The sequence below is a fragment of the Microtus ochrogaster genome, chromosome 21 (assembly GCF_000317375.1).
Source record: "Microtus ochrogaster isolate Prairie Vole_2 chromosome 21, MicOch1.0, whole genome shotgun sequence".
Classification (NCBI taxonomy): Eukaryota; Metazoa; Chordata; class Mammalia; order Rodentia; family Cricetidae; genus Microtus; species Microtus ochrogaster.
The window spans coordinates 5,316,401-5,327,235 of record NC_022022.1 but is presented as its reverse complement, the minus strand read 5'-3'; the positions used below and the strand labels follow the sequence as shown (position 1 = coordinate 5,327,235).

Below are 10,835 nucleotides of genomic sequence, written 5' to 3'. Positions count from 1 at the left end.
GGTCCACCCACGGCATCTTCCCGCTCCCCCAACTCCAAGCCCCCGGGCCTTGGCTTTTTCCTTTGCTGGGTCGTTTATTCCACTCTCTCTGGGCTCCGATGGCCTCTGAGTCTGCATGTGTGCACATGTGTGTGGCCACTGCTGGCTTTCCAAAGGGCTCACCCCTCTTACTGCCATTTTGCTAGGGCACAGGAGACAGCTGCATGGGATCTTACTCTCCCTCTTTTTCTCCCTGCCCCCAACTCAGCCTGGGCTTTTTCCTGTCTCTTAACTCTACCAGTGCAGCAGCAACTAGCCGAGCTGCAGGCGTGTGAGTGAGCGAGTGTGACTGTGTGTGTGTGTGAGTGTGTGTGTGTGCATGAGTGTGTGTGTGTGTGTGTGTGTCTGCATATGCAGCTAGGCCAAGCCTGTGAGCCTGCCTGGCACTGGAGAGTTTTAGTTTGCTTTCAGAAGAAAGGAGGAGGGGAGACAAGAGGGAAGGAGGAAAAGGTAGAGGGGGGGAGGAGGGGGGTGCGGAGAAGGGAGGGAGAATGTCTTGTTTGTGGCTTGTCAGCAATTGCTTGAGACAAGCTTCCATGTGTGAAAGCTACTTGGCATGAATGCCTGGGCCGTACCAAGTGTCACCGCAGCAAGAGGGGGAGACAGAAGAAAAACAGATCAGACCAGAGCAGACAATAGGCCCCTAAAGTGTTCCCCCTAAGTTGCTTTGATGTTGTCCTGGTGTCTTGATACCAGGAGGCCAGGGATTGCTGGAAAAGGGTCTTTTTTGTCTTCATTCACTTCCCTCCAGTTTCTGCAATGATTCTCCAGAATCTCTGCTCATGAAAAAGGTAAGCACTCAAAGGATTCCTTCTTCTGTGGCAAGCTTGCTCGCCAGTGCCTGGAAGTGGGGGTCTCATTCCTGCGCTGCTCAGAAGGAGCGCTTGGGTCCTGCGACTGGAGCTTGCAGCTGTGCCCCTGAAGTCTTCGCTAGCCGCTTAGGGCTGGGGATGGCCCCTCTTTCCAGGGAACCCCAGTAACACGATCTGTGCCTCTGGGTTGGGGGGGCGGCGGGGGAGAAGGGGTGGAAGGAGAGGGGTGGGAGGAGGATGGGAGGGTGGAGGGTGGGAGGGAGAAAAGAGAGGGAGAGAAGCCTGGAAGAGAGGAAGAGAAGGGCAGAGCCCTGTTTCAGAGAAGCCCCAGCCCTGAGCCCAAAGAGGCCTTGCAAGCTCCGCGCTGTGCATTCGCAGGCTGAGCGAGGCAGGCTGGAGCTCGGCTGAGTGACTGCAGAGATTGCATGGCGCTTTGTGTGTGCGAGTATGCCTGTGGGTCTGGGTGTGTGTGTGGACCTCCCACACACTGCCCTGGCGTGCCTCATAGTGAAGGGGAGGTACCCCAGTCCTTATCACCCAGCCCAGACGCGGAGGAAGAGAGCGGCATGGCCGGCCCGAAGGGTGAGCGAGAGGACCGCCCCGAGACATCCACAAACTTTTCCAGTTTCCGGGAATTCTCTGCTTGGAGACACTATAAAGGGTTGTTGGGTGCCTTGGGCCTCAGTTTACCCTATCTGCAAAAGCGGGAGAGCTGGTTGGGGAGGCTGCACGCCTCCCTGGGGTGAAGCCAAACAGAGCAGCCCACTCCATGTAACTGTGTGTGGTGAAATCTTCAGGCTGGCAATGCTATGGAATCACAAAGTGGAAGTGTGACCATTATTCCTGATTATCAGCGTCATGATGATAAAACCGTCATTAAAGAGACCCTGAGACAAACAGACCCGAGAGCACAGATCAAGTGTCTGACCGTTTCTAATGGAACAAAAACCCCTTTCCACCTGTTGGCTTCTGTCCTTTCTCTTATGTCTTTTCCTTAGATTTATTGGCCGATTTGTACAGAAAATAGGGTGAAAGGGATTGGGTTTCCTCTCTCCTCCTCCGTCGTACATATATATATTTTTAAAAAGGTCAATTTGAGATTCTCAGAGAGAAAACGTGCCTCCTGTTAAAGCCCTTTATTCAAGACCTTGTGTTTTCTGGCGCTGGCGGGGTGTGCGTGCTCATTTGTAAACTACCTTGGAGGTTAAAGATTTTTTATTGTGGCTTTTAGAGATTAAATGAGATTTATTTACAATTGTCATTTATCAGAGAGTAAATATCAGTGTGGAGGGGTAGGAATGTGACGGCCGTTTATTCTCTGGCGGTTTGGTGGCTAAACCCTTTTGCTTTTTAAAGTGGCATCTCAGATCGGTACCTAATATCCATCTTTCACATGTTTGTCTGGGAGAAAAAATGTCTGCTTGTGTTTTTCAGTTGTGGGTTTCTTCTGCCTTTACACGGTGATTGCATCGAGGTTCTCTGCTGTGGCCCTCTTGAAATTCTCTGAAGGGGCTGGGGGGTGGCCTACCTGTTTTTAGGAGGTTTTGTGACTCTGTCTTACTGTTTGTCAGGGAGAAGAAGATCTGTAGCGTCTGGGCGTCTGTGGTTCTTTCCATCCTAACTCAAATGTTTCTCAGATGGTCTGTGAAAGCCCGAGATGGAAGCAAAGAGCCACCCCTGGCTAAGAGTATTTCTGTTCTTCCCATAGAGGCCTGGAAACCTAGCTGCTGGGTGTGGGAGAGGAAGAGAGAAAGGCATTAGGGGCCTCCATCTGGCACGAAGGTCCCAGAACTTCTTTATTCTATTTTAATGTTTTGCATCTTAAGACTTAAGCGTCATCTGCAGAGAAGGCTGGCGAGCTTGCTATGATTGGGTCTCGGGCAAGCTTCTGGGTCCAGACATCTTTTTAAAATGTTAGCCTTTCAGAACTGGAAGAAGAGAGATTATTTGCCATGTTTTAGACGAGGGTGCTTGGTGAAGCTGACCAAACCACAGGGTCCTGAGTCCCATGAAGGTCGAAGTGCCTGCCACCCACTCCAACCTCATCTCCACACTCAGTCTTGCACACTTATGAGTAGGCACGGTTTCCAGTGCCACTTAGTGCACTGGGCTCATGCAGCACCCTGTGCCAGGCTCATGTCACAAGAGGCAGACCCAGGAGATATCGATTACACCATTGGTTTGCATTGGGCTCCTTACTGAGGATGGAGGAAAAGCAAAGTGCCCATCCTTAGGCAATGTCCACAGAAGCCATAGAGTCACACAGACAACAAGTAGGCAGTACAGTTCAGCATAAGACTGTATAAGCTACGTGTCTCAACTCTATACCCAAATACAAACTGGCATTTTTGTCCTGTGGTTGAGGTCCCCTGTCCCAGTCTCACAGAGCCCAAGGATTCCGATGGCTGAGGGAAATGTCCCCCCCGCCCCCGCGCCCACACCCTGTACACCCAGTGTAGCAGAAATACACTTAACATCTGCCAACCCTCACACACTTACTATTAAATGACTTCACACTTGTTGTGAGCCGGCCCATACAACAGTCATTATCTGGGTAACTCACACTGGCTGTAGCCTCTTTGTGCTTTGGGTGTTGGAGGACTGGAGCTAGTGAGACTCTTGTCTCCCCTTTACTTCCTCCATGGTTGCTGGGCTGCTACTAAAGACCTAGCTGCAGGAACTCCACCATTATTACTGTCGTTCTGGAATTCCAAAGACAACATTGTAATTAAATGGTCTTTTCCACCCCTCCCGGCAGAGCCAGTTACCAAACTATAAGGCAAAATATTATCAAAATCCAATTCAGTCAATCCCATTTCGGGCCGGGTTATTAAACTCTTACTGATTTGGTGATAAAAGGAGCGCCCCCTACTTCCTCTTTATGTCCGCCTTGGGGAGAACACACTCCCACAATGCCAACCACTTCCAAGGAGGAACATAGCGCGCCCACTATCGTCTTCTCTCGCGTCTCTTCCTATAGTACTCCGGGTGATGTTGTCTTTACGGCTGCCAATCTTCTACTTCTTCTCCTTCTTTTTAAAGATTAATTTAACGGTTTAACAAGAAGACAGACATGCCCACACATACATAAATCACCGGTTTGCCGCCCACACTCCAGGAACCCCCACGCGCTGTGTGGTTAAGTCACATCGTGGGCAAAACGAGAGTCATTTCGATTCACCCAGCCTTGTCACTCAGTGACTGTGCTAAGCCCACATCGTAGCAACAACCCCAGTCATGAGCTTGTCATGTCTGCATTTGGAACCTGTAGCTTAGGTCTCCTCTCCTCGGCAGGATGCTCTCTGTTTGATGTCTATGATCATTTCCGGACATACTCCCCACCCTCTAGATGTGTCACTCATTGGGGTGGTACCTGTGGGGGGAGGCAGCTTGAGTTGGCATTGGATAGAGTCACCCAAAGAGGGCAGAGAATTGAAGGATGGCTAAAACAGGACCTAGGTGGAAGAGAGATTTAACAGGGAAGCCAGGAAGCAGGGATCCAGGCCACCCTTAAGTCCAGGAGAATGAAAGTGAAGGCTGTTGGGACATTTCTAAAGGTCCCGTATATAGATACTTGTATAAGTGCCTCTATTCCCACTGCAGGCAAGCCAAGAGTGGGCGTGGCGCATTCCCTAAACTCATCAGTCACAAATGTTGTTTTTGTATGTTTTATAGAAGGAAATTTGTGGTTTTTCTCCCCACAAGAGACATACAATGTAAGGTGGATGTTTCCTTCATTTCTTTTCAGCTTTGGCATCCTGATGCGCTCTAAGCCTGCAGCTGAGTCCTGGTCCTTAGCAGCCTTCTGAGTTAAGTGTTATCGTTAACCTCAGGCTATATTTAAGGCTCTGCGTCTCATCCAAGGACCGGCAAGGCAACCCAGGGTGAGATGGCTAACCAATTAAATGTCTCTGTTAGGCCAGTGGTTCTCAACCGCAGGTCGTAACCCCTCTGGGGATATGAATGACCCTTCACAGGGATCGCCATACAGACATTTACATTATGATTCATAACAGTGAGAAAATTACAGCTATGAAGTAGCAATGAAATAATCACGGTTGGGGGTCACACTAGGAAGTGAATCAAAGGGTCGCTACACAGGAAGGTTGAGAACCACTGTGTTAGGGCATCTCTTCAGGGAATGAGACACAGAGGACTGAGGGCCACACCAATCAGATCGTGTGCTCTGTAGAGACAGGACAGAAATAGCCTGAATTTGGGCATCTCACCCCTGACTTTTTTTTTTCTTTGAACAAAACAAAATTCTAGGGATTTTTAAAAAACAGTTTTAGATCATAGATCAGAGAAAGGGATTCCCAGTTCTGACTTTATAGTGACATGTTTTCTATAAGGGACGCTATATCAGCTTTTGGCTGGGTTTTGACGGAATTCCCATTCCATCACCCTGGATCCCGGTTGGAGTGAAGGATTTGGGATAAGTCATCCTCAAGGTTCCCTTCAGCTTTGCTGGTCTGATGTTTTTCTAGTTCTGTGAAGAGGCTAACGTGCCAGACTAGTCATTTACATGATGCCAATTCAAGAGCTGAGGTCGCCAAATAAGAAACGCAGTGGTCTTCGTGGATCCGTAGAATAAATCCGTACATAGCCACGTACACACGAATCCGTAGAACAAATCCGTACATAGCCACGTACACACGAACGGTATTGACATTCTGAAGTGAAAGCACGTTAGGAAAGAGTGGGATTTTAATTTATGGATTGCAAGAGAATTTGCCAGTCAGCATGCAGGCACATGTGCAAGAGACTAAAGGACCATTTTCAAAAGAATAAGCTGTTTTGAGTGCACGTCTTCCTGTATCATAAGTATGAATCTAAAATGGACGGGCACTGGGCACATCTCTCCGCTGTGCTCACGCTTGCTCGTGGCGGTGGTGCTGCTCCTGTTGGTATTGTGGTCACGTGTTGTTTTGAGGGCACAAAGGACCCGTGAAAGCAACTGTAGTGCTGATGTTACATGCTATGCATTTCACCCTCTGCTGTGGGGCAGCCCTATTGACTGTCTTTATCGTAATGCAGCTCACGAAAGGTCTTGAGGACGTCTTGCTGCTAAGATTCTGCCTGTATAGACCATCTACCTGGCTTAGGGTCTGAGTAACCAACTGAATGGTGCCTGGGATCCAGACAGAAAGGCCAGAGAATAAATGACACTTTCATTCATCACGTCACCTCCATGAGTCATTCCCGGCACCATTCATCTACAGTTGAATAAACCTTTGAAAGATATAATTTAAAATTTTTACACGATAACTCTTAGTGCAATTTTTAGAACCTCAGAATAAATTCTTCTGCCATGTTTTAAGAACATCATCTTGCTTGTAGCAGGGGAGCCTGTTTCAAGCCTATGTTGGCAGTTAGGAAATCAGCAACTCTTTTATTTGGCCTTAATTATTTTCTTAATCTGAAAAAAATAGTGTATAAGCTATAATTGCTTTCGAACTCAGAAAGGGGGTTTTGAAGACCATGTATAATTACGTTTTACTTACTCTTTTATTCTGAATTGTTTAAAATTCTTAGCATTGGGTCTCTTGTTTATTGCATAATCATCCTACAGCATACACAATAACAGAGATGTATTAGTGGCTTCAGAGGTAAGGAAGCTGGAGTGGATTTATCGGCAAGCGATTTTAGTCGGTGTGACTGCCCTCATAGACGTGTGTAGAGCGTTTAGCTGTTGATGGTTGCTATCAAGGTAACAAGCAAACAACACCGTGTCTCACTCTTGCTTGGCCTGTTTCTGGCGATTCAAGTAGTCACCAAGTGGTTTTCTTACTTGATGATTAAAAATACCTTGAAGCTGGGTGGCGGAGAGACGGCTCAGTCAGCGGTTAAGGGCAATGGCTGCTCTACTGGAGGACCCAGGTTCAATCCCAGTTCAATTTCTAATACCCACATAGACAGCTCATAGCTGTCTGTAACTGCAGGTCCAGGAACCCAAACACCCTTACCCAGACACACATACAGGCAAAACACTTTATTTTTATATAAAATTTTAAAAAAATACCTGACATCTAAAGCTTTGGAAAGTTTTTATAATTACACGCACACACACATACCATAGTTACTTTTATCCTGAAAAAAATTAATATAGAATCCAAACTGCCATTAATGGCATTTGGAAGAAGCCACGTCATCCCCAGTTAAAAAGGAATGCTATGCCCCCTGAGGTAGCTATTGTACTGCTAAGCAAGCTTGACTTTGTAGAAGGTGTTGGCTTCTGCAGTTAGGAGAGGGGTGTTACTGGGGACCTGTGGACACAGGATAAGCTTAGTGAATGGCCGAGAGCTTACTTGTTCTCACAATGTCTGTTTGGTGCTTTACGTCTAGAAGTACACGATGTACTGAAGTGTCTAAAGCAGCATGGTCTAAAGAATCGGGACTTGAACTCACATGTCGGGGCCAAGATTCCTCTGCCTAGACCGCCTTCTGCTTTATCTTTTACAAACTAGCTCCTGATGCATCATCAGAACTTGTCCCAGCCTTTCTTCTAGGATGGAAACTTTCTAGAAGCAACCTACTGCATCCCATCTGTACTATCTATGGTGGGCAGGTACTTAGGCAGCCCCGAGCTGGATTCACCTACCTACTCCTTTAGTCTGTTGTAGCTTTGAGGGTTGGGATGAGATTTTAGTCTCTGTACCTTAATACCCAGGGCAGGGTGAGACAGAACAGGTAGCAAATCAATTGTTGAATGAAGAAACAATTTGCAATAGAAGGAGCTTTTTATGGCACTGAGGAAATGGATCAGTGGGTAAAGGGCTTCTTAAGGAAGCTTGAGGAGCTAAGGACCCAGGTTCAGATCCCCAGTGCCCATGTGAAAAGCCAGACATTGTGACTTGTGTCTGTACCTAGCATTGGCCTGGGGTGTGGGTGGGAGGGCTGGGGTGTGTAGAGATAGGTAGAACTCCTAGGTTTGCTCTCCCAGCAAACTTCACATTCCATTTCAGGTTCTGTCTGAGACCCTGCCTCAAAAACTAGGTGGGGAGTAATAATAGAAGAGACTTGACATCCACCTCTGCCCTTTACATGCGTATACATGGGTGAGTGCACCCTCACACACAGGTGCGCACATGCACACACACACACACACACACACACACACACACACACACACACACACAAGAAAGGAAAAGAAAATAGCTTATTATTAACTTACTAACTTAGTATGGCGTTGCATGCCTTTAATCCCAGTCCTGGAGAGGCAGAGCAGGTGGCTCTGTGAGTTCAAGGCCAGCTAGGACTGCACAGTGAGACAAAAAAAAAAAAAAAAAGGAAGGAAGAAAGAAAGAAAGAAATGAATGAATAATTTAAACAAATAAAAATGATGGAAAAGATATGAGACCATACAACCCTGTATATATCACATTAAAGGGGGAACTGTTTCATATGGTATTCATTCTTTTGCAAAATTGCTCATTCATCCTAAAGTATTGGGAATATCCCCCCAATCCCTCTTTGTCTTATGCCAGGCTGTTTCTCTAATTTCTCATTCTTGAGCCTTATAATTCCTACTAAGAGTTTACACTTTAGGTCAAAGTATCACTGACGTTCAGGGTGGTGGTTACCTTGGCCTGCCTAACTCTTTGTAGGATTATTTCTTGATATTTAGGTAGTAGCTAAAGAACAGATGTTTCCCAAGAAAGCCTGGACAATCAGCAAAAAGTAAGGTGAATACCTGCCTTCCAGACATCTGGACCATGCGGAATAAGAAGGAATTATACGCTTTAATTTTCTAAACATGGATGCAGGACCTCAGGGCAAGGGCTTTTAGTTGCAAAAAACTGACTCACTTGTGTTGCCGGGGGCATTCATGGTGGGACGCTCACAGGCAAATGGGGGCTTTTCCAGCACGTGCCAGCTCCAAGGACAGACACCTGCCATTCTCTGTCTCCTTTGGCTGCCTGTGGTGTTACAGGGGCATCTTTTGATTTTGTAGCTTTTTGCTGACACTGTTGCTTGTTAGATTTGCCTACCTGTGTCCAGCTTCTGCTTGCACGCTCCGTGGTTTCTTGGTTCATAGTCTTTCTGCTGTACTGTTCCCAATGACTGCCTTAATCTCTCCGAGTTCTTTTTACCTAGTGCACATTCCTGAGAGTCCAGTTAGTTCCTTTCATCTTTTCCTTGGCACACTTATAACCCTTGGTCACTCTGTGGCTGTAATTGTTCAAGAGTTTGACATTGGAGCAAAGCTGGCTCTGATGTAACCAGGGGCCTTTAGGAGAAGCTACGGAAGGGCTCCCTTCCTCCCTGGGTAGCTGGCAATAGTGTATCTGACATAGCTAATGTAAGTCCATTAGGAGGGTCTAAGTTAAGAATAACCAGGTTATTAAAAATTAAAATGTTTCATCAGTGATAATTAGTATAACTGTGATAAGAAGGTCATGGGATGAATAGCAAATTCATAACCAAGAGAGAAGCTGGGAGACAGAGGTGAGTGAGAGGAGTTCTTAGATGAACGATATCCTGTTGTACGCTTGTTAAACTGCAAGAGTAGGTGAGGGGTCAGCATGAACACATGTTGACATGGCTCCCAGAGGCTAGTCTACACAGCAAGCGTAACCCTGGAATTGAAGACCAGGGAGACAAAGAGGAATATTAAACTCCCCAGGGAGCTTGAACTTGGACTTTCCTCCTATGTGTTTTCCCCCACGCCTCCCTAGTCCTTCCCATGATCCTTCTCGAGCTGAGGTTCTGAACAACCTGAACTCACTGGTCATGTGACCTTGGACTGTTTATTCTCTCCGACTCACTTCATTCCCCTGTCAAATGGGGACAAGAGTAATTATCTCAATACCTTGTAATATGAATTAAATTAGGTGGCCCCATGTATTTAAAGTGAGTAATAGATCACCTGGCATTAATAGGTCCTCATTTGATTGTAGCAATTACTCTAATACACAGAAAGGAAGGAAATGTTGATGAGATAATATGCCGAGTAAAATTTCACTTGTTACATCATTGATTCCTTAGAGCAATCCCGAGGGACTTGCGCTCCTCCTTCATGGATGATAAAACAATAACAAGGTTGCTAGGAATATAGCCCGGTGATAGACATTTGTCCAGCATATACAGAGCCCTAAGTTCGACCTCCAGCATCCCATTCCCACCTCGAAAAATATAACATCCACAAAAACTCCAAGACTGAAAGATTATACAATTGAATATTTTTCAGGTGCCAAATGGACTAATCTCAACCTTTCGTTCAGTACTGCTATTAATATCTCCATCTCACAGTGGAGGATGCTGAGGTCCTGGTCAACAGCCACAGCTCCAGTGTTTGTCTACTTCAACCCAGGCAGTCTGGATCCAGAAGTTTCCAGAGTTATATCTAACTGAGTCAAGGTTCAGGTCTTGTTAGGGGTGCTCGTTCAGCTCACCCCCAGAGATGTAGGCTAACGGATACACAGCCTGAATGTACACCTGAGTCTGAGTGCAGTGATGTGAAGACAGGTCAGCTTTTGGAATGGGTACAGACTATCTTAAGAAACAATTTGAATGTGTCACAATAAGGTCTCTGAGATCTGAAGAAATGATTTAACAAGCGTGTGAAGGATAACCATTGTCTCAGACAATTAAAAAAATGAGTGTGACATTGTCAGGAATTAAAGATGAGTGGGACTTGATTCCCCCACCCTTAAGGTACTTTCATCCTGGTACAGGGAGACGGATAATCACACAACTAATTATAAACCATACAGCAATGGATCAAAGAACTGCAGCAGTCAAGGGAGAGAAAGATTAATTTGGCAGTGATGAACATGATAGAGGAACTGGGGAAGGCTTCATGCAAGAGATGACATTTGCAACTGTCCTTTAGGGACAATTGTGGAAGTACCAGAAGCCTTCTATAATTTCCTTTTTCTTCACACTAGTGACTTTCTAAAGATAGCATCAGCCGGGCGGTGGTGGCGCACGCCTTTAATCCCAGCACTCGGGAGGCAGAGGCAGGCGGATCTCTGTGAGTTC

General features: G+C 46.4%; 1 protein-coding gene across 3 annotated transcripts in view; it reads left to right on the top strand.

The window, feature by feature from the left end:
• The first annotated feature begins 581 nt into the window (after positions 1–581).
• The window catches only part of Bcl9 (B cell CLL/lymphoma 9), an 86,838-nt gene continuing 76,584 nt past the window's right edge, over positions 582–10,835 (top strand). For all 3 annotated transcript variants that reach the window (XM_013349918.2, XM_013349917.2, XM_005357063.3), the window contains exon 1: positions 582–830. The gene's annotated coding sequence lies outside the window, so the exon portion shown is untranslated. The remainder of the gene's footprint in view (positions 831–10,835) is intronic.